The following is a 20287-nucleotide window of genomic DNA, read 5'->3' as shown; positions in this document are numbered from 1 at the left end:
AGCATCTTATGGGCACTTATGGGTCAGAAGATTCCCTTGAATAACCATGAGAATTAGTGAAACCATGGGTTAGGAGGTTTGGCAGAATTGCATGGGACTTACACATGCAATGTCAGAATTCTTGAGATTTGTTTTGCTTTGTTTTGTTTTTTCCTAAAGTGTAAAAAGGAAATGGCTAATTGGCAATCATTGTATCACCTTAAGTTGGAAGTGTGAGCGTGGTAGAAAAAGTGCAACCATTTCCTTTCTTACTCAGTGATTTTCCTTCCTGTGTGATTTTAGTCCTACATACCTATTTTGCAGACTAAAATAAGCTTTTAGCATTATTTACTGCTTAGTCCTGCTGAGCCAGCACACCCCCAGGGGAGTGAGCTGCACTCTCTTAGGGTTCACACGTAAGCAGCAACATGAATAAGTGATTTTGAATCATATAATCTTTTCTACTGAGGGTGTTCGTGACTGTCTTGGTAAGAACCTACTTGTCTTTTCAGTCCCAGATCAAGCTTGCAGGGCTGGCAGTTAGGAATACTATTCTTTAAGCAGAGGTTAATTTACCACATTCAGTTTAATGGAAATGTCTGGGGAAAAAACTAGTGAAGATTTTATATTTGCATTAACTGTCAACAAACAAGATCAACATACCCTCTCGGAGATAGTTCTGGTACAGTTTTGATTACATGTTATTTGAGAATTGCAGATGATAATTAAACTTGAAGTAAGCTTAATACAATTCACAGAATATCAGTTTTGTTTAGCCCGGTGAGATGCTCCTATACCCTTTCTATTCATGCATCTTTAGCCAAAACTACAGTTTACTCCCCTCTGATGTAAATATTAAGAACAAATCTGTGTCTGGAGATCCGCAGACTTGCATTAGAAACTGTGTCAGAAGAAAATATACACCGAAGTGGCTAATTGAATGACTGCTTTAAAAAATGAAGGGGAAAAAGAGATGGGAAGCCACTGAACTATAAAAAGGGGGGAAAATATGATGCCTGTAGGAAGAATAGCATTCAAATCTGAGAGGAATGAGTGTTGTGAACAGTTTCTTTTTCTATCTCTATGTACTATCTTGTTACATTAGAGAGAGAAGTTATTAAACCAACATAATTTCCAGATGTGTTGAGCTACCTCACTTCAAGATCAAGTCCTGAAGTCAGAACTGAATGAGATCAACTAAGGAAAGCATCAGAGGTCGACATAAAACATTTTGTCTTGCATCCTGTAGTTTCAGTTAGACATATATGGAATTATAACCCTGAGTCTACCTCAACTCCATTTCCTGGTAAATCTTATTGTTTTATTTAACAGGAAGAAAGGACTACTGAAAGAAATAGGAAGCCAAAAGAGATCACTGAAGAAAATAAATCTTCCAACATAAGAAAATATAAAGCAGGTAAGAGAAGGGAGGTAACAGGGCAATAGAAAAAAATGAAATAAAATAAAATTTCATAAACATGGGCATAAATGTTTTTTTGTCTTTTGAAGGAGCATTCAACAATATGTGACATTGCATATAATCAATTCCAAGCAGGATATAAAACACTTTAGAAAGGGTGACAAGTAATTTTCTAAGTGACTCGTCTTTAATGATCTCTTTTATTCAGTTTATTGTTACAGCAGACATTCTGTTGCTGCACTGAACTTTATAGATCAGTTATAGCCAAAATTGCGTTGTTTTCCATGAGAAGGGATTCACTTCCTTTTATTTTTGCATGCTCTTTGTTCTTCTATTACGAAAATGAGCTTTGCTACTTCATGTATTTTCCAATTCAGTTACTGCATTGCTAAAATGTTGTTTCTGGCTTGTTTGTTTCTTTTTTATTCCCTGCATTCACCACATTAGTTGTTTAATTAATAAATAAAAAAAGTAAAAATTGACCAAGTTCTTTTGCCCCCATTATTCTGAACCTTCAATTTCCTGTTCACAGAATCGTTTCCCAGATGTAAATTCTTGGTATCGAACCAGAACAAGATGTCTTTGTTACAATGAATTGTCTAATAGTAATAATAGAATTTACTGATATTTTATTGGCTTGCTTTCAAAAGGTTCAGAGCTTCAATAATGCCATGGCCTCCTGTTCCACCGCATCTTCTCCTTGTGTTGCTCAGCCTCCAGCAATTCTGTGTCACTGTGGTCCTTCTTGCTGTGTTTGTGTAGATACTGTGGAGACAGCTCTCTCTTGCAAACAGACAGAGTGAAAAGACAGGGAGAGATTTTTTGTCCCAGTAAGTGGTCTTTGTCAGGATTCAAAATGTCTTAGCAGACAGTTGAAGGAGCTTTTCTGCTTGTGAAAGGAAGAGAGGAGTAGAGAAGAGGAGTAGCCAGCCGGGCACCCTCAGCCCAGGGCATTCATAGGATCACAGAATCACAGAATTGTTGGAAGGGAATTAAAGATCATCTAGTTCCAACCACCCTGCCATGGGCAGGGACACCTTCCAGTAGACCAGGTTGCCCATCCAACTTGGCCTTAAACATCTCCAGGGGTGGGGCATCCACAACATCTCTGGACAGCCTTTCCCAGTGCCTTACCATCCTCATAGTAAATGATTTCTTCCTTATGCCTTTCTGTCCTGTCCTGCCATTGAAATGTACCAAGCTGCTTGATTTTTTTGTAGTCTCCACAAAGGCAGATCACCTATTTCCTCTTGGCAAAGTAAATTCTATCAGAAATAGCCATCAAGGAATAAGACATTAAGGAAAGTATCTGAAGGGGCTTAAGTTTGGCTTGCTCACCTAAAATAGAGAAGATAACAAGGTATATAATCTTCCTCCTGCTCCTCAGTAATATTGAATTACTTCCATACATAGTGGTTTTTACTGAGGTTTTGCCACAAAAATATCTTACATGCATGGGACTAGTGCAAAAGACATCACAGCACCCACTTCTAATAGCTGCCATGTGTCAAGACATTATTTCATCTGCCTGGCACATTTTATTCATGTATATTTAGGAATTTTTACAGAAACCAATTAAACACTGGGGATGATTTGAAACCACTGGAATTAAATGTGTAATTCCTCTGCTGTTCCATAATGAGATATTAAGGCAGATCTATCCCTTGATAAGGAAAAAGGTATTTTCTGAAGTGAATCCCAACCTAATTTTCAGATGAGACAAAACATATTGTAAAATGGTGGGGAAGGGAGTTTGAAAAAGAATCTTAAAATCAAATTGAATATTACTAAATGAATGCAGAAAATTCAAATGAAGTTCTGATAACATTAAAATGTGGTTTTATAGCATAAGAACAATAGCTATTTTTAAGCTCATCTTCATAGTTTATTGGTTCTCATATAAACACTGGAAGTACATTATTTTTCTTAGAAATTAGATGAAGCCTATGATGAGAGATTTGATAAATACTTGAGCAATACAAATTTGTTTGCAACATGTATGTAACAGCCTTAGTAAAATCAATGGATTTAAAGCTGTTCACACCACCTGTGGACTAGGCATTATTCATTTAACTGATTTTCATCTAAATTAAAGGCTGATGGAGCAAAGTAGCCTGGGAATCTCTCAAGAAGTATTTCAGAAGTGCCTCCCCCTGCTTCACTTCTTGTCCTCCTTCACAGTACATATTATCTTACTGTAATGAGATATTTTTTTTTTGGCTTTCCATGAAAAAGCACTGAAATAATTAATTAGACAAAGATAGCAATGCCTTTTTGAGCCTGAAATCATTTTATCGGTGTATTATTTTGACTCAGAGGCCAAGAGAAAAAAAAAATAGAACAAAAACTGCCACAAGAATAATTTCATTCCATAATTATCTACTGAGGACAACATCTTGGTAAAATTACCCAGAAGAAGGTTTTAACAAGATAAATTGGACTTTCAGACTTAGAACGTAATCTTACAGAGATGTTCAGAGGGGTTGATAACAGTTTTTGTGTCCAAAGGATCTCATAGCATGTCTGAGAGAATGACCAGACTAGTTCTCTTTTTGGCTACTAAAAACATGCACAACAATTCTTCTTATATATTTGGAGAGACTAACTTTGTTAGTATAACAGCAATATAACAGCTGCTGACTTCCATTACAGCCTCTGAAAAAGTCTGGGTTGTTGGATCTTTCTTATTTTGTAAAAGCTTTGCAACATGTTGGTAATTTCAGCTGCAAAGATCCCAAGACTGGAAAAAAAAAAGTGTTCAACTATAGCTGGAATCCATTCTGTCCCCTTTCTGCTTTATCTTCTGTTATTGCTGAAAGGTTCATGTGAAAAGAAAGGTCTTGATCTGAACTCTGAGTGTAGCTGGGGTTTCTATTCATTCTAACACCTCTGGCAAGGATAGTCCCAAATCCAGGACCTTCAGGCAATTTCAGAAGGAAAACAGTATTCTTGGTTGTTGTACCATCTCAGGTAAAAAAGACCAGCAATTAATTTAATAAGCTTTTTACTCTTTTGATGACAAAGATGAGGAACTATCAGTGGAGGATGTGATCAAGATGTAATTTAGCTCAGTGTCTCTGCTCAGCCTTGTTCAGACTTAATTTCCTCCAGCTACTTACTTGTCATGAGGAAGCAGCAAAAATCTCCTGAATCACATGTAAAGTATTGAAAACATACTTGCAGAAGCCAGTGTTCCATTTTACTGTCACTGCACACTGCTGTTAGTGTGTCTTTAGCTACACCTGTGAACAACTTTTCATATCTGGCTAACAATATATTCAATATATTTTAGGTATATAAGTTGTTGTATGGCACAGTGTAATATGACAGAACTGTGGAAAAAGTTCAGGGTTCTTGTAGGATAAAGGGTGCACACAAATATTGAAGTTTATTCTAGCAAAAATCATTGCCAAACAAACAACTTGTTCCCCATGCTGAAAAGGTCACTGGCAAATGAAATGTTCCTTAAAGGATTATGTAATTCCTCATATGGGTTTTAATACCAATTTAGTGAGTGCTGCCTCCAGGTTCACAGAGCTTTAGATTAGATTTTCCAGTTAGTAATGGATAGAGATCTATGTCACTTCTGCAGTCAGAAACTGCTTGAAGTAGCAAGCAGGAAAGCATCATGAAATGAATACAGTGGGCATTTATCTTCACAGAACCCATTCTTTCAGCGTAGTCAAAAAACATTACATTCAGATTGTCCCCATCATGCAACATAATCAATATGGAATTGACCTTTTGCATTCCTTGGATAGTTGCAGTGCTCAAAAGCATTAAAACAAATAAATAGATGCTCTCATAAGATGGTAGATGGCTGCTCTGTCTCTTCTGTAAATAAAAATTAAAAAAAAAAGGAATTTTCTATTTAACATTTTGACTTCTATCTCTTTGTAAAGCGTAGAAAAACAAAGATTGCACATCTTACATAAGAGACCACTCTACCACCCAAAGCTTGCTTGATTCAGAAGTGTAGAATTCAACTTGTGTTTTGACTCTCATGTAATACACAGAAGAATTTGTGTCTCAAATTAGAACTGGTTGCATTTTAAAGCAATATCTATGTAAGCAGAAAAAAATGTTTTGAAATTATATTTTTAATTAAAAGTATTTAAAAAGTCATTTACAGAACTTCTTATAAAGATTCTATGATTAAGACTTTATGGATGAAACTGTAGAATTTAAATGAGTATGATATGAACCTCAGTCATGAAGGTAAATAACCTGTCACCTGCAAAGGAAGATCTTCTGTTAATTCTAAATTAAATTCGTGCTACACAACAAAAGATTACTTAGCATCCAAAACAAAACAACAAAACAAAACAAAACACAACACAGCTTTTCTCTTAAGACACTTTATTTTTGCAACTGTTTTTCTTGTGTACTTAGAATCAGTTTTGCATATATAATACGGAGTTTTTGTACTCTGCTGTGCTTTCTCCATTCTGTGCTATGGTCTTCATTCTGAAATTTCAGAAGAATTTTACAATATAATAGTTCACCATCTTCTTTGCTACTCACTATTACTTCTGTGTTCCCAGATGATTGAATTCACTCAATTTTTATTTTTCTTGTGACTGAAAAAAATGTCTTCCCTTTTTATAGTATCTACCTCTTGTCCTTTTCTTGCAAATGCAAGTCTAGCCCTTCAGCATTCTAGCAATGTCTCCTTAAATTCCTTTCATTCAGTAAATTCCCTCTGACACTTGAGGCCTTGCTCTCTCCTTCCCTGTCCTCTGATTACTTATGTGCTTGAAAAGTATCTAATTAGATATGTTAAATATAAGACATAATAATCTCTTCATTCTTTAGGATTTTCTTTCCCAAAACTTCCTTCCTCCTAATTTCTTTTAGTAGTTATCACCTAGACACGTCTCTATGCTTTCTTCCATCCCAAGGTCTGTGACTTCAGGAGCTGAGACTGCACAGTTTGGTATACCAGCTGTATATCTGCAGTTACTGTAGACTATGAATATTTCTTCTTCGCTGAGCATTTTCACTCTCTGTGTTGCCCCACAACACAGATTGGAACTCACATCTCAAATTTTGACTTTGAAGACCTGTTTAAGCATTGATCTGATTACGAAAAATTCGGAATGCCCACTGCTATAGTGGGCTTCAAAGTCACTCCCAGTGTGGTTGAGAGCTTGGCGCTAGAACAGATGGCGTCCAGATAGCAAATACACAAATGTTGCCTTTGTAGGCATAAATCTTATTAGCAGCTGCTGGGTTCTGAGTTCTTTAGAAATTCAAAGAGGCATGTGACTACAGACTTCAAAAATCCCACTTTGTATTTCCAGTTTTTAAACCCTAGAACTGCAGGTAAAACTTGCAGAATGCCATGCAACTTATGATCGTAAATGCTGTTAATATTCAATGCTTTCAGTCTTGAAGATTGCTATAACAATATACATTTGTATTTCTTTCTCCTTTTGGTTGTAGTGCTTCTTGTTTTCTTGATTAAGAGGGGAAAGCTTACTGAAGAGAGCAGTACCAAATGGTCATATAATGATCCTAATGCTGTTTAAAGGTTCCTTCAGACACAAATCTGAGCCCTAATTCACTAGCTATCAGCCACTGCTAAAAGGCAAATTGAGAGGGTTTTTCATAATATCTATAAGTAAAGCAAAACTTAAGGTAAGGTTGAAACTACTGAGGGAACATGTCTTTTATTAACTGTGGGGCCTGATGGCACTTTTTCTAGGCCTTGGAGCTTTGAATTGAAAGAAATTCAAATTTCTCTTCAGTCTAATTCTCCCATTATTTTTTGTGCAGCTGGCTGCACTGAAAATATTCTATTACTTGTGAGAAAATGTGTTTGCTATTTGTGTAGTCCTTATGATTTTAGAATACAAGTGAGTTATAAACACTAATTTCTTTTTTCTTACAGTAACTCTGAGGGGTGAGAACTATTATTCCATATTTTTCCTGATAAGAAATGAGAGACCAAATTAATTCCACCAGAATATACAGAAAAGCCAAATCAAAGCTCTTGGACAGATCCTTCCTGGGTGAATGGCTGTGAAGTGTGGCTGCAGAATTGGTATTGGTATTGAGAATGAGAATTTTCAAATGCTGTAATCCTAGTTCAGAGAACAGATGTTATTGGAATTTTAACCAAATGGATGAAGAAATATTTTAAGAAGTAAGTATCAGCCTTTCCTGTTCATTATTTTTGGAACTGATCAAAAGTTAGTGATTTAGGCATTATGACTGCTAACTGAATAATCTTGTAAAAAAACATCTATTTGCAAAATATTGTCAAAATATTGTCAGACTGTGATCTTTTAACCCTACTTCCTCATCTATTTTCCTCTTGATTCCAGTATTTATTAACTCAAATTCCTTATGATGCTTCAATAAAATTATATGAAATATGTTATGCAAGACCAGAAGAGAGGAAGTGATGGGGAACAATATTGGTAGGTGACCATGAAGAGAGGCAAGTACCAATGGAAAATATTTTAGAACAATTTGAAATAACTGTGGACATTTATTTATCTGAAACATCTGGACAGTGCAGCATAGTGGCCAAATTAGGGTGATTTAAAGAGATAGATCTCACTTCTGAAAATACCCATTACCCTCTCATTCTACATACAGCAGATAAGATTTTGTCATTACACATAGGCAGGCACATTCTCAGCCCAAGAAATTTGAGCCCCACTGCTTTCGTCCCGTTTTCTGCTTTTTGAGTCACTTCTATATCTCCCTCTGATTCTATTAATTCCTTCTGAGTCATGTTTTATTCCAAATATAAACTCTTGAGCAATGAATGTAAGATCCAGAAATACTGACATGACAAACATTTGCTAGTGTAGTCTAGATTAGTCTTGGATATTTCATCTTAAAATATTCCTTTCCTATGTATTGTATATGGTTTGCAGTAGAGGAGAACAGAATTATATTTTTCCAAAGTATCTTTTATTCCATTCCCCAATGCATGTTTCTCTTAATACTGTCCTCCTGATGAATTTTTCATTGTTTTCCTAAACTTAACTTTTGACCTTTGCAGCAGTTCTGCACTCATAACTTCCATGACATACTGAGTTCCTCTCTTGTCCTTTAGGCAAAAATGTACAATGTGCTTCTATCCTGTCAGACAGAGTCTGTCTGTCTTCTGTTTGGTAACCCCTTGCCATTTATTACTGACAATCACTAGGTATATCTTTTTTTTTTTTTAATCTACTTTTTACTAAATATCATCTTCAGTATATAGCTCACCTAAGGTCATGTCAATACCTACTACCCTTTTGCTCTCATCTATCTCTCCTCCCACTCTTATTTAGCCTTGTATAGGCTTGTTTTTCCTCCTGACTTCCTTTATTTTCTCCTGCTGTGAATATAGGTGTCAGGGTTTAGCTCTCTTTCATACTTAAATCTTTTCTTTTTTGCCCCAGTGTAAGTCTGTGCTACCAGTAAAGGCCTGGTCACTCCCCAGTACCTTTTCCCCTGTGTCTCTTTTCTGCACTCAGACCATTTATGGAAGAAAGGCCACAAAATATTTACCACATCTTTTCTGTCCTCATTTTCCATTAAACAACTCTTTTCCCATTTAGCGGGTTTTCTCATCTCAAACATCAATTGCCTTGTCACTGTCTTCAAGACTTCCCCTACTGCAGCCACCTTTTCACATGTTCCACAAATAATCTCTCAGCCTCCCAAGAGGAGCTGGACCAAACTGAGTGCCTTTGTTTTACATTTGCCTTTCTTATCTTAAACTATTGAACTTGCCTGTTAAAATATGATGTTTCTTGACTGCCTTTTCCCTAAGTCATTTGCTTGTTCCAATGGCCTCACTGTGTAACCTGTCCTTGTCATCTTTTTTCATCTTTCTGCTTTACTGTTTTCACTACAGAACAGTGCTTCCTGGGATGTTTTTTCTTCTCACAAAGGCATCTTTATCTTTTGCCTCTGAGACATCCCTTTTCTGCATCATTGCAGATGCTTGTGATCTGCCATTTAAATTTGTAATCTAGGTTTATTTAATTTAGAGTGCTTTTTAACAACGACATGCAAAGCCTGTGTTTAAATGTGGCAGATTCTGTTTTAGGTGGTGGTGAGAGCTTAGAGAACACTGCAAATATACGGGTTTGTTGTCCATTTTAATTCCTAAAGTTTTGCCATCTTACATTTCAGTTACTGTGACATCATGTTGTCTGTTTCTGTCAAAGGCAGTTTTGATCCCTGTGTGCATGTAGAAGGCTGCTGCTAAGGTCATTTTCTTAGTCCATCACTTTGATTTTCACACTCTGCAATTGCACTCTCCTTCTGTATTGCACCAAACAAACTTTTTATTTTTTTTTTTTAAAAACTTTCCAAACTCTTTAGGCCTTATTGCAGTATCAAGTTGTCATTGCCCACCTCCAGTTGGGCTTTGAGGCCAACTTTCGTAACAGCCATATTAAATTCTCAGCTGCATACATTCAGGCACTGAGTGACACCTTCACACATCTTTTATTTCCTATGGTCTTCCATAAAGTTCTGATATTCCCTTTCAAGCCACAATTTAACATTCTCCTTTGGTGTGGTGCTCACAAAAAATAGGGACTGCTGGGCTTTTGGTGTTCTGAGACCAGAAGCCAAGCACACCCACAAACATTGCCTCATTGTTTTCCTTTACTCCTCCCATCTGTCTCCGTCCATCTGTTTTATCATATAGTTTAATTCTAGGCAATCTAAGCAAAAAACAAGTTTATATGTCCACAGCGTCACTACCTACAGCACTTGACACATTGGCATCACAATCTGTGGCTAAAATCCAAATCTAAAGGCCATAATATAATGCAAACACATAAAAGTAGATGTAATTATTATTAGGTGTTTATTAATATTTTACCATTTTTCTTTCATTTTCCTGAAGGTGATATTATTCATTATTAAAAAATATATATCCTTGTCTTTTACCTGTTAATTTAGAACTGCAAGTGTTGCTTTTTTTTTAACCTTCTGTCACAACAAACTATTCAACATTAGTGTGTGTGAATTTTGGCAGAATTTTCCCATCAACTGTTCATGAACAGTTTCTCCAAAGCAGTCTGTAATATGGTGACACAACATGTGTTAAAAGGACACATTAACATTCCTGCCAATGATGACAAGAGGGAGTTAATCCATATGTTGATATGCTGTCATTCAAAAGCAAAGTAAGAAATAAATTTATCTTTAGGCAAAAAATAAAAGGGACATTCCTTGATTTTATTGTTTGTATGTTGTCCTCCCCCATGAGTTAGTGTGGCAAGTGTTCATGAGAATAAATACCCTGGCTCTTGCTAAACATGTTGTGGTCCCCATCTCAGGAAGACGAATTAAGTTTGTATCTCTTTTTCTGAAAGCTGTTCTCATTGCACAGTCTAATACCTTGAAGCAGAAGGAAGGACAGATAGCTTGGTTTCCTTTCTTCTTCCATTTTCTCAAAACCTTCATTGGAGATCCATGTACATACAGTGCTACTTCTTCACACAACTACTTGCCCTGTCCAAATCTCATAGGCACAGGTGTGTCAGGGATGATGACTAGAATGTAAAAACAGCAGAGCAGCACTTTTAAGGACCAAACTTTTGTACTGACTACATGGGACATACTGGTATTTTCAAATACTGTTTTATCTTATATTTATTTATATTTATATTTATTTTATTTTGTTTTGTTTTGTTTTGTTTTCTTATTTTATTTTATTTTATTTTGTTTTGTTTTATTTTATTTTATTTTATTTTATTTTATTTTATTTTATTTTATTTTATTTTATTTTATTTTATTTTATTTTATTTTATTTTATTTTATTATTTTATTTTGATAAGGAATATTAGTTGTGTTTTTTTTTTTTCCAACTTCTGGGCCTCTCTAATGGCTACTATGTTCTTCTAAAATGCTTTACACGGGGGGAATTAAGTCCCACCAAGGGACTTAATCATGTCTTTAAATGATTTGATGAATTCAGAACATAGTTTTATTCATGAAGAGTTATGATAATCTTTCATGTGTGTGCCTTAGTTAACAAGGTATTTTGACAGAATTTTATCCTGATACGTAGCATCAGAGCCCCTAATGTCCCTAACCTCTGAAACAATTTGTATTCCAGATAATGAAAGCCAATGTCTGCCTGTCATTTGCGTCTTTGAAAATGTCTCCTGAAGCCCAGCAATATAATGGAGTGCAGTTTTGATGCTGACTGCTCAGAAGAACAGTCAGTCAATGGTGAGACTTTTTCTAATCTGGATGCATGAGATAAGTCTGTTAACAAAGCCCAGTGAGCTCACTACAATGGCAAGTGTCAAATACTTTTGTCATTTGATATAACCAAGTGTTGTACAAAGTTGGATTTTACACTACATTACTCAGTAACTTTAGAAAGTGCTATCTGCTTCACCCTAATTTGTGTGTATATATATGAAGTTTCTATGTCTAATGAATACCTCTGTACTCCACTGTGCAAAAAGATTCCCTCTATCAGACAGTGACAACTCAATCACAGTGTTTAAGCATTTCTGTTTCCTAATGGTCAGAATATACAGCACAACCACTGCCATAATAAGAACCTGATGGAATTACTTAGCCAGACCACTTCTGGTTTGCATTAAAAATAAAAATAATAATAATAATAATAATATGTATATAAAAAATACCTGTCTTTCTGTATGAATTCATTTCAGTCCTCTTTGGACCCTGGAGATCCTAATTGGAAAGTATGATCTGATACTGACAGAAAGTAAGAACTCTCGCAATTCCTCTTTTTCCTCCCTCTCCCCATTCAAACTGTATCTGTACCCACAATGACAACCAGTACCCTAAACACAACAGAAAAAGTGGCAATCAATCCTAAACTGTGCAGTTACAGATTAATGTATTTATAGGTAAGGTTTCATGTCCTAGTAGGGGTTTTCTTGTTGACTTATAATGCATTGGGATAGAAGCAAGATCTATCTTGGACCCATGCAATTCAGTGTCATATTTTCTCCTTCAGTTCAGTGAGGATACATGTTTTCTCTGAGACATTCCTCTCAGATTTCTCTGTAAAATTCTGCTCTATCTGCTTCCCCTTGAGAAATTAGGCCAACCATCTCTGGAGTCATTAGCAATAGCAGAAATGACCTTTAAGGTTAGCCAAGGAATTTTATGGAAATCTTATTTTCTTCTCTCTTTCTATCACTGTCCCAATATTGTTAGTGAACAAGATCCATACCACTTGCTGTGTGAAAGGCAGGACACTTGGATGTGTCATGGTTATATTATTATAGGTAGCTCTTGACAGATATAAATATGTAACAGGCAACAAATGAAAAAGTGACAAACAATACAGCCCTCTAATGACAAAAGTGAATGCTAACATTTCAAGGAATAAATAATAATTATATGAGAATAATATTTTTATAAATCATACAAAATGTAGTATCCATAATCCTTTCTTTGGTACTACTGATACCAGTCGAGTTTAAATAAGAAAGATGTTAAATCTGCATTGTGGAAGGTAATGAATCCCAAAGCCTAACAAAAAAAATGTAGCCCCTGTGTAATTTTAAAAGGTCGATAGAACTAAAAAAGGCAGGAGAAGCATGAAGGATGCAACACTTCCTCTGTGATTGCTCTCTGTATCTGCACAGCTCAGAAACTTACACTGTGCTTTGGGGCCACCTTTGCTTGGTTTCAAAAAAAAACCCCAAAAAAACCCACACTTTTACCCAGTGGGGACATTTTTCCATCCTAAACTAAACTGGGATCTGACTCTGACCTGAATTCTACTTGTAAATGCTGATGCCTGAGCCTAAAGCTGCTTTGGTGGTTGACTGTACATATGGTAATGCCCTACAAATTCTGTTTTCCAAGACAGTGATCCTGTGGTGCTATATAGGCAACAAGTAAAACTAGGGCATTTTGCTCTCTTTGTGAATGTCAGAAAACATAGCTGTGTTCAGTTAACTAAAATGGAAGGTAGATGGTGTTAGAAAGTATTCAGACTTTCCTGGCTTTGTTCTTCACCCATATTTCTGATCTGCTCGCTTGTCTTGCAATCTCGCTTTTCCATTGTGGAACAGACCAAGGGTAGGCAGAGCCTATGTGAGAAACTGAATTAGGATATGTATTAATAATATTGTTTATGTGGAATTATTTCTGTTGTTATCTGGGGATAAAACTTCAGTTTTAAGGGTATACTTCTCCCTGTAGAGTTTTCTGATGTTTTTCTATTTCATGTCCTTTTAGGTTCCTAAAACGAAGGGCTACGATTGGTACTGAAGTCCTTGCTAACAGTCAAACCTAACAGCTTCATCAGTATCCCAGTACCTATGTTTTACTTTCACATCCTCATGGTAGCCTCAGCAAGTCTGACAGGCTGATATGGAATCACAGGCAATTTGCCCTCTTTACCTCATGTGTACAAATGAGGAGTTTAATGTATTTTGTATGTTTAAATCCAGATCTTTTTCTACTGGAAATCTTAGAGTTGTGTTGTAGCTGGCCAACAGTCAGCCAGTGTATCGTATGCAAATATTATGAACTACAGGAATAACCAATGTTATCACCTTAATCTCTTATTGATTGCTATGACATCCACATATTACTTAACACAATTGCAGTCTAAGTTTTTGTTTGTAGAATAGAACACTGACTTTCTGCTGATAAAACTGGGTGATAAATACACGAATGAAGGACTAAACTGTGCTCTTACAGCAATCAATGAATGTAGTTATTTCACATCTGGACAATCTTTTAATACATTCATATTTTCAGCTGAAGGTATCATTTGTTTTCTATAAAATTTAAGCTGCTTCAGGGCTGATGAAGCCTTCTGGATACTTATTTAAGGTACCTTTTGAATCCAGAAATTTGTACGAACACTGATTATTTTGGGGTCTGTTACAATTAGAAGCACACAGAGAATCTTATATTACTGAAACTCTTCAGTTAAAATACAAGTAAACAAGACATACAAGTTTGCATAGGGCACAATAGTTTAGGTTTAGTTTGCACATACTCTAGAATGGAAAGAGACAGCAAATAAGAACATTAGTCTAATCAAAAACAGCTCCAGAAATAACTACACTAGAATTGCATCAATGACATTTCAGCTCATTTCTCAGTTCCTCTGAGCTTGAAATACAAGACAGCCAGACTTCAGCAAATAAACAAATAGCAACATTTTTTCAGCTTATAATTCAGAATAAATTAAGGACAAACATAAGTATGTGAGTGATACCAGCAGTGACACTGGTGAAATAGAATTTGTCATATGTTCCCACAGTATGCCCCATACTATACAGCAGAGTACTGCTTTCTCATCTACTTATATTTTTAATAGAAACAATTGTGTTTTCATTCAGAATCATTTAACATGTCTATGGCTGTTTTATCTGTGAGAAACTGTTATTAGGGGAACAATTTAGTTTTTCCTCTTCAGTGTTTTCCAAAGCAATTTAGCAATTGCAAATGAAAAGATGAGAAAGCCAGCTTTTTAGACTATATACATGGTATTATGTATCATGTCTGGAGAACTTGTGATTTGCATATATATATTCTTTGGATTCAAAATAGTTGATTTATAGGGTAGAAGGGCCTTGACAAGACAACTTACGTTTTTATCCTCTCAAGAAATTGTTTTCTTCTCATTTCAATTATGAATGGCTGTTTTGCATGGATACTCAATACTAAAGTTCTCTCTACTGATTAAAATCTCAAATACTTTGCAGTCCGTTCCAGAACAGAAACTTACATAGTTCATTACAGTTTGTCCTCTCAGCTTATGATATATATAGTACATTGTTTTATTCCAGAGATTACCTGTATATACAGACTCCTATAGATTTCTTCTGTTTATATTCAGACTCCTATAGATTCCTTCCATTATATGAATTAATTTCTATGAGAAGCAAGTCTATTAGTTCCTTGCAGTTTTACTCTTATGAGTACAATTAGACCAAATTCCTCTGTCCCTATTGCATTTGTCTGAGAATCTTACATGCAAACAGTTCAATTTAGTGTCTTAAATAAGGTGAATCCAGGCTTAAATTTATGAATTTCTCTTAAAGATGTTCTCCAATGTTATCTTTGTTTCTTTGAAGGCCAACCTTAGTGCAAGAAAAATTGTCTTGAAGGTACCTAAAGATGGTTGTAAAATAACTTAAGTTATATTTGATTTCGGGATTCAGGAGACTCAGGACACCAAACAAGAATCTTGCATTCTGTAATATGTTTCAAAACAAATTTCAGAGCAAATTTTTATAACTAAGCAAATTTTACATTGTTAAAACCCAGAGGCAGTGTTTCAGTATTTCTAGCTGCTGAAAACCTTCAAGAATGTACTGCTCTGTTTTCCTTTGTTGTTGTTGTTGCTGTTGTTGTTGGATTTTTATTTTTTTATTTTTATTTTTTTTTCTGAAACACTTTCTGTATCAGTTGATGGTGTAGAAACAGCACCTAAGAGTGGGTCTCCTCACTTCATCACATGTTACATTACAAGGATGAATTTTCTTTCACCTCATTTTCCTGGTTGTATACTGTCATTACAGTATCCAGTCTGTAGTTGTACAACTGAAATAACAGTGGGTTCAGGAGGAATAGGTGGGTGGAAACATCATTTATTTCTCATCATGAAGACACATAATCACATCTAATTTTTTGCACGAGTGCTTTTTGCAAGAGGAATGACAACAGACTATTGTTTTGACTAGAACTTTTTACATGAAGGCCTGATTTGTGAGAGGTGTCTTTTTTTGCTGCCTAGCCTCACTAGCCACAGAAATCTATTTGGTCTAATCTAATTTGTAGTTTGGGTTTTTCAGTTCAGAGTAGTATAATTTGAGCTGTAAAAATGCCACACATAACACTCACTCCTCTTTTTTCCCTTATTTGCAAAGGTGAATCAAATAGAAAAAGAGCACCCTGACACTTTATGGGGTCAAAATGTATATGAACTGTCAATGTATTTTCAATAATCACCACTGACATTAAATATAAAGCAACCGCACAGAGAAATATTTCATCTCTTTATAGTAACAGAGGCTTTGTCAAGTGCTTTGACATTTATCTTAGAAACAGATTATTATATACTGTTCTGCCATTTCTATAATTTCTTAACTTTTGTTTGTTTGTTTGTTTGTTTTCTTTTCTTTTTGGCTGAACCTTTGATTCTGTATTTGCATTTCATTTATTACATTTTAAAGAATCCCACTAACCAGCTCAAAGCTATGTAACATTGCCTGCAATGAAAGCCATATATCATTTTCCTGTGGCATTAGAGAGACATTTTTCACGAAGCCATCTGCAGTCACAGTTGAGCTGTACACCTTCTTCCATAGTGGCCTATGGATGATGAAATCCTTTAGAGAAAGAGAAAGAAAGGTCATTGCATTGGGATACCTTCTTGATAAAGCTCAGTACTCTGCAGTTTAACCCTTGAAATAGAAATGAAAGGAATTTGTTCATTCAATAAATACATTGTTCATTTGGGAGACGGCTTGTAGAATTCTGTTGGGAATGTGGAGTTTCTAACCAACTAAGGCTTTGGCAGGACCCAGGCCAGCTAGTGATGCCAAACTTGGAGACCAGCCTACCCATAGCAGAGAGTGAAGACAAAACAGTCACAGCCTGAAAGAATATCCTCTGTGTATGGATAGGAAAGAAGCAGTAGGTGCTACTCTGACAGGTTCAGCAAGCATTGGGGCAGCATAACCACCTGTGGCTAGATCAGCAGCAATTTCCACACAGTCTGAGAACCAAAATCTTCTAACACAGTTAGTGAGCATCAAATATTCTTCAAACTGACTATAAGTGAATGTCAAATGTTCTTCAAACTAACTATAAAAGAGACTGCTTCCCAAAGAACAGTCTGAACTAGCTGGGTGAAAACTGACAGATATGATGTAGAAGGGCAGCTAACAAAAGCCTCGTTCTGAAAGCTCTAAAAGATGATCTGAAGTATCATTTTTAGGTACATCTGAAGATATCTTGCATTGTTGATACTTTCTTCACTGCAGAGCAAGTTACTAGAAAGTAGGAAGGCATACATAAAATGAATATGATCTTTGAATCCCTAACAGATTGACTGACAATCCCACAAACTGCCTGATGAGATGTGATATAACAAAATATTTAAATTACATCTGAGAAAATAGGAAGATTAAATCTCTTAATAAGTTAAGAGATTTAAATGCCATTCCCATGTTCTACCAATGACACTACAAATAAACTCTTTTCTGACATTAGTGGGATAAAACTGATTATTCCTTATTGAGTTTCCAGCAATAACAGTCCTCTTAATAGATCTCTTGTGTAACAAGATATTTCACAGAATGAAATGATCACCTGTGTGTGCAAACATGCTTAATAGGACCAACTGTGCTCACTGCGATGACTAATGCTTTGAAACCCAGAGGATTTTTGCATATCGACACCTATGGAAATTTAAGACATTATAAGCTTGTGAGGAAGAGGGACTCTCACTGCATCTGAAACAAAGATTTCTAATATCCAGCAAAATAATGTATGTGTAAGTAGAAAATAATCCCACAGCTAGGGAAGACAGTTGAAACCCTAAAATTGAACCTGCAGTGGGGTTCACTAGAATTATTACACACAGAGGTCAAATCCCAAATGAAGTCTCTATTTATCAGTTTAGCCTTCTCTGTCATCAGTAGGCCACAGATCTACAGCTATCTACTTGAATAAACTCTTGTTCACAACATAAGTTACATATCTGTTGATCAGAATAAGTCAGATTCTAGTTTATAAGAAGGTGGAAAGGAAAAAGGAAGGTGAAGTATCTATCCTCACACTGAGGGAAGAAAACACGCAAGAGGAAAACAGGAAGGAGGATCTGGGGAGCTATACAATGGTGAATCTAACCTCAATTTTGGGGAAGACATTGGGATAATCCTTGTGGAAATTATTTCTAGGAACATGAAAGATGAGAAGGTGACTGTGAACAGCCAGGATGGATCTAGCAGTGGAAATCACAACTGACCAACCTGATTTTATTTCCGTGAGGAGGTGACTTGCTCTGTGGACAAAGAAAAAGAGCAGCAGATGTTATTTATCTCTACTTTAGCAAGATTCTCAACATGGTATTCCACATTGCCAAATTGAAGACATGTTTTGGATAAATGGAGTATAAGGTAAATGGAAAATTGCTGGAATGCTCCCCTGAAGGTCTAATGGTCAGAAGTTCAAAATCTAACTGGCAACTGTGTGCTGGTAACTCTCCTTGGTAGTTGATATCGGCACTGATACTGTTTGAATTCTTTGTTAATGACCTGAGTGAAAGCATGGAATACTCACACAATCGGCTGAGCAAATAGGAGGAGTGACTGATTATGCTGGAGAGCTGGACTACCATTCAGAGGGACATTCACAGGCTGGAGACACAGATCATCAAGAACCTCATGAACTTCAGCACTGACAAATCAAAGGCCTGCACCAGGATTGTAATTACTCCATACAACAGAACAGACTGGGGACCAGCTAAATATGTAGGAACTCTGGAGAAATGTTTTTGGCAGTCCTGGTGTACAACAAGCTGAATAGTAATCACCAGTGTGTTCTTGTGGTGAAGGAAGCTGTAAACTGGGTTTTATTAACAGGTACATAGTCTACATGTTCGGAGAGAGCTTATGCCTTCCTCCTTCTTCATGTAGCATGCTTTTTATTCATCACCTCATGCTGTTAAAAGCTGTGGGAGCATTAATGAAAATGTGAGCTAGATAAATGACAAAAGTGTTTTTCCAATCTGATTACTCAATAGAAAAATTGCATTTAATTTGAACACTCTATTTATGTGATTCTATCATTTAACAGGCATTTATGTTTCACAGGGAAAAGACTGGTTAGGATGGTTTTTACAAACTAGGTTGGGTTCTAACAAATACAGCAAAGAAGGAGATTTTGTTACGGAACCTCAGAAGATAGATCACAAAGCTTGTGTGCTCACATAGAAATTCAGGGAATTTGCAGTCTCTGATGCGTCTGATATTTTGGTCAGTGTCAGGGCAAGGAAACTGAAACCTCTTCTGAAAGGAGAGCCTCTCAGTGTGGACATAAAAGGATATAAAAGCTGTAAAACCAAATCCATTATATATATATATATAATAATATATATAATATATGTATATATATTGTCATGTCTTTCAATGCCATAAGGAAATGGTTTCTTCCAAAGTTTGCATCTTTCCAAGGAATGCAGTTGATTCATCACCTATGACATGAGCTGGGATTTTTGAATTGCATCTGATACTTGTTCATGTTAGTGGCAAAGTTCATCAGTACTCTTTCATGGCCAGAGTTCTTGCCACAGTGGGCGCTGACTTTGCCAAGAGTATCTTCGAAATGTAGTGGCTCAATGATTGATGATTTCCAGATATATAACCTAAGACAACACTAGAATCTTTCTCTGTGGTCCTATCAGTATTTCTTTTACTTCCTTTTTCATGAAAAGATGTTTATATTCTCCTTTATTGATTTATTTCTGAATACCATATTAACTGGGATCATAGCTCTGGTTTGGTATCATAGAATCAGAATATCCTAAGTTGGAAGGGTCCCACAAGAAACATTGAGACCAACTCCTGGCTCTACACAGGACCACCCAAAAATTAGACTATCTGTCTGAGAGCGTTGTCCAAATGCTTCTTGAACTCTGGCAGGCTTGGTGCCTTGATTGCTTCCCTGGGGAGCCTGTTCCAGTAAAACATAAAGAAGCAAGTGAGGTAGGAGGACTTTCTAGAAACATCAGTAAGCTTCTGAGAGTCATCTACACTGATCTTGGTAAATGTTTTCTGTATCTAGTAAATACCATACCAACAGAGGTTTTATGGTGCATGTTAATTCACTTAATGCTATTCATCACCAAAAGAAATACAACCCTCACCGGGTAGTAGAAACAAAGCATTTCCATACACA

General features: G+C 36.0%; 1 long non-coding RNA gene across 1 annotated transcript; it reads right to left on the bottom strand.

Moving 5' to 3' along the window:
* Positions 1-11027: 11027 nt before the first annotated feature.
* LOC308176862 lies at positions 11028-20263 on the bottom strand. Its single transcript, XR_013938699.1, has 2 exons — positions 18239-20263; positions 11028-16713 (listed from the first exon to the last, which is right to left on the bottom strand). It is a non-coding gene; the product is annotated as an uncharacterized lncRNA (long non-coding RNA).
* Between the last annotated feature and the right edge of the window lie 24 nt (positions 20264-20287).

This window comes from Anser brachyrhynchus (genome assembly GCF_964034855.1).
Source record: "Anser brachyrhynchus genome assembly, chromosome: 1".
In the NCBI taxonomy this organism is placed as follows: Eukaryota; Metazoa; Chordata; class Aves; order Anseriformes; family Anatidae; genus Anser; species Anser brachyrhynchus.
The sequence above is the reverse complement of the archived record's forward strand: the minus strand, read 5'-3'. Positions and strand labels throughout refer to the sequence as shown.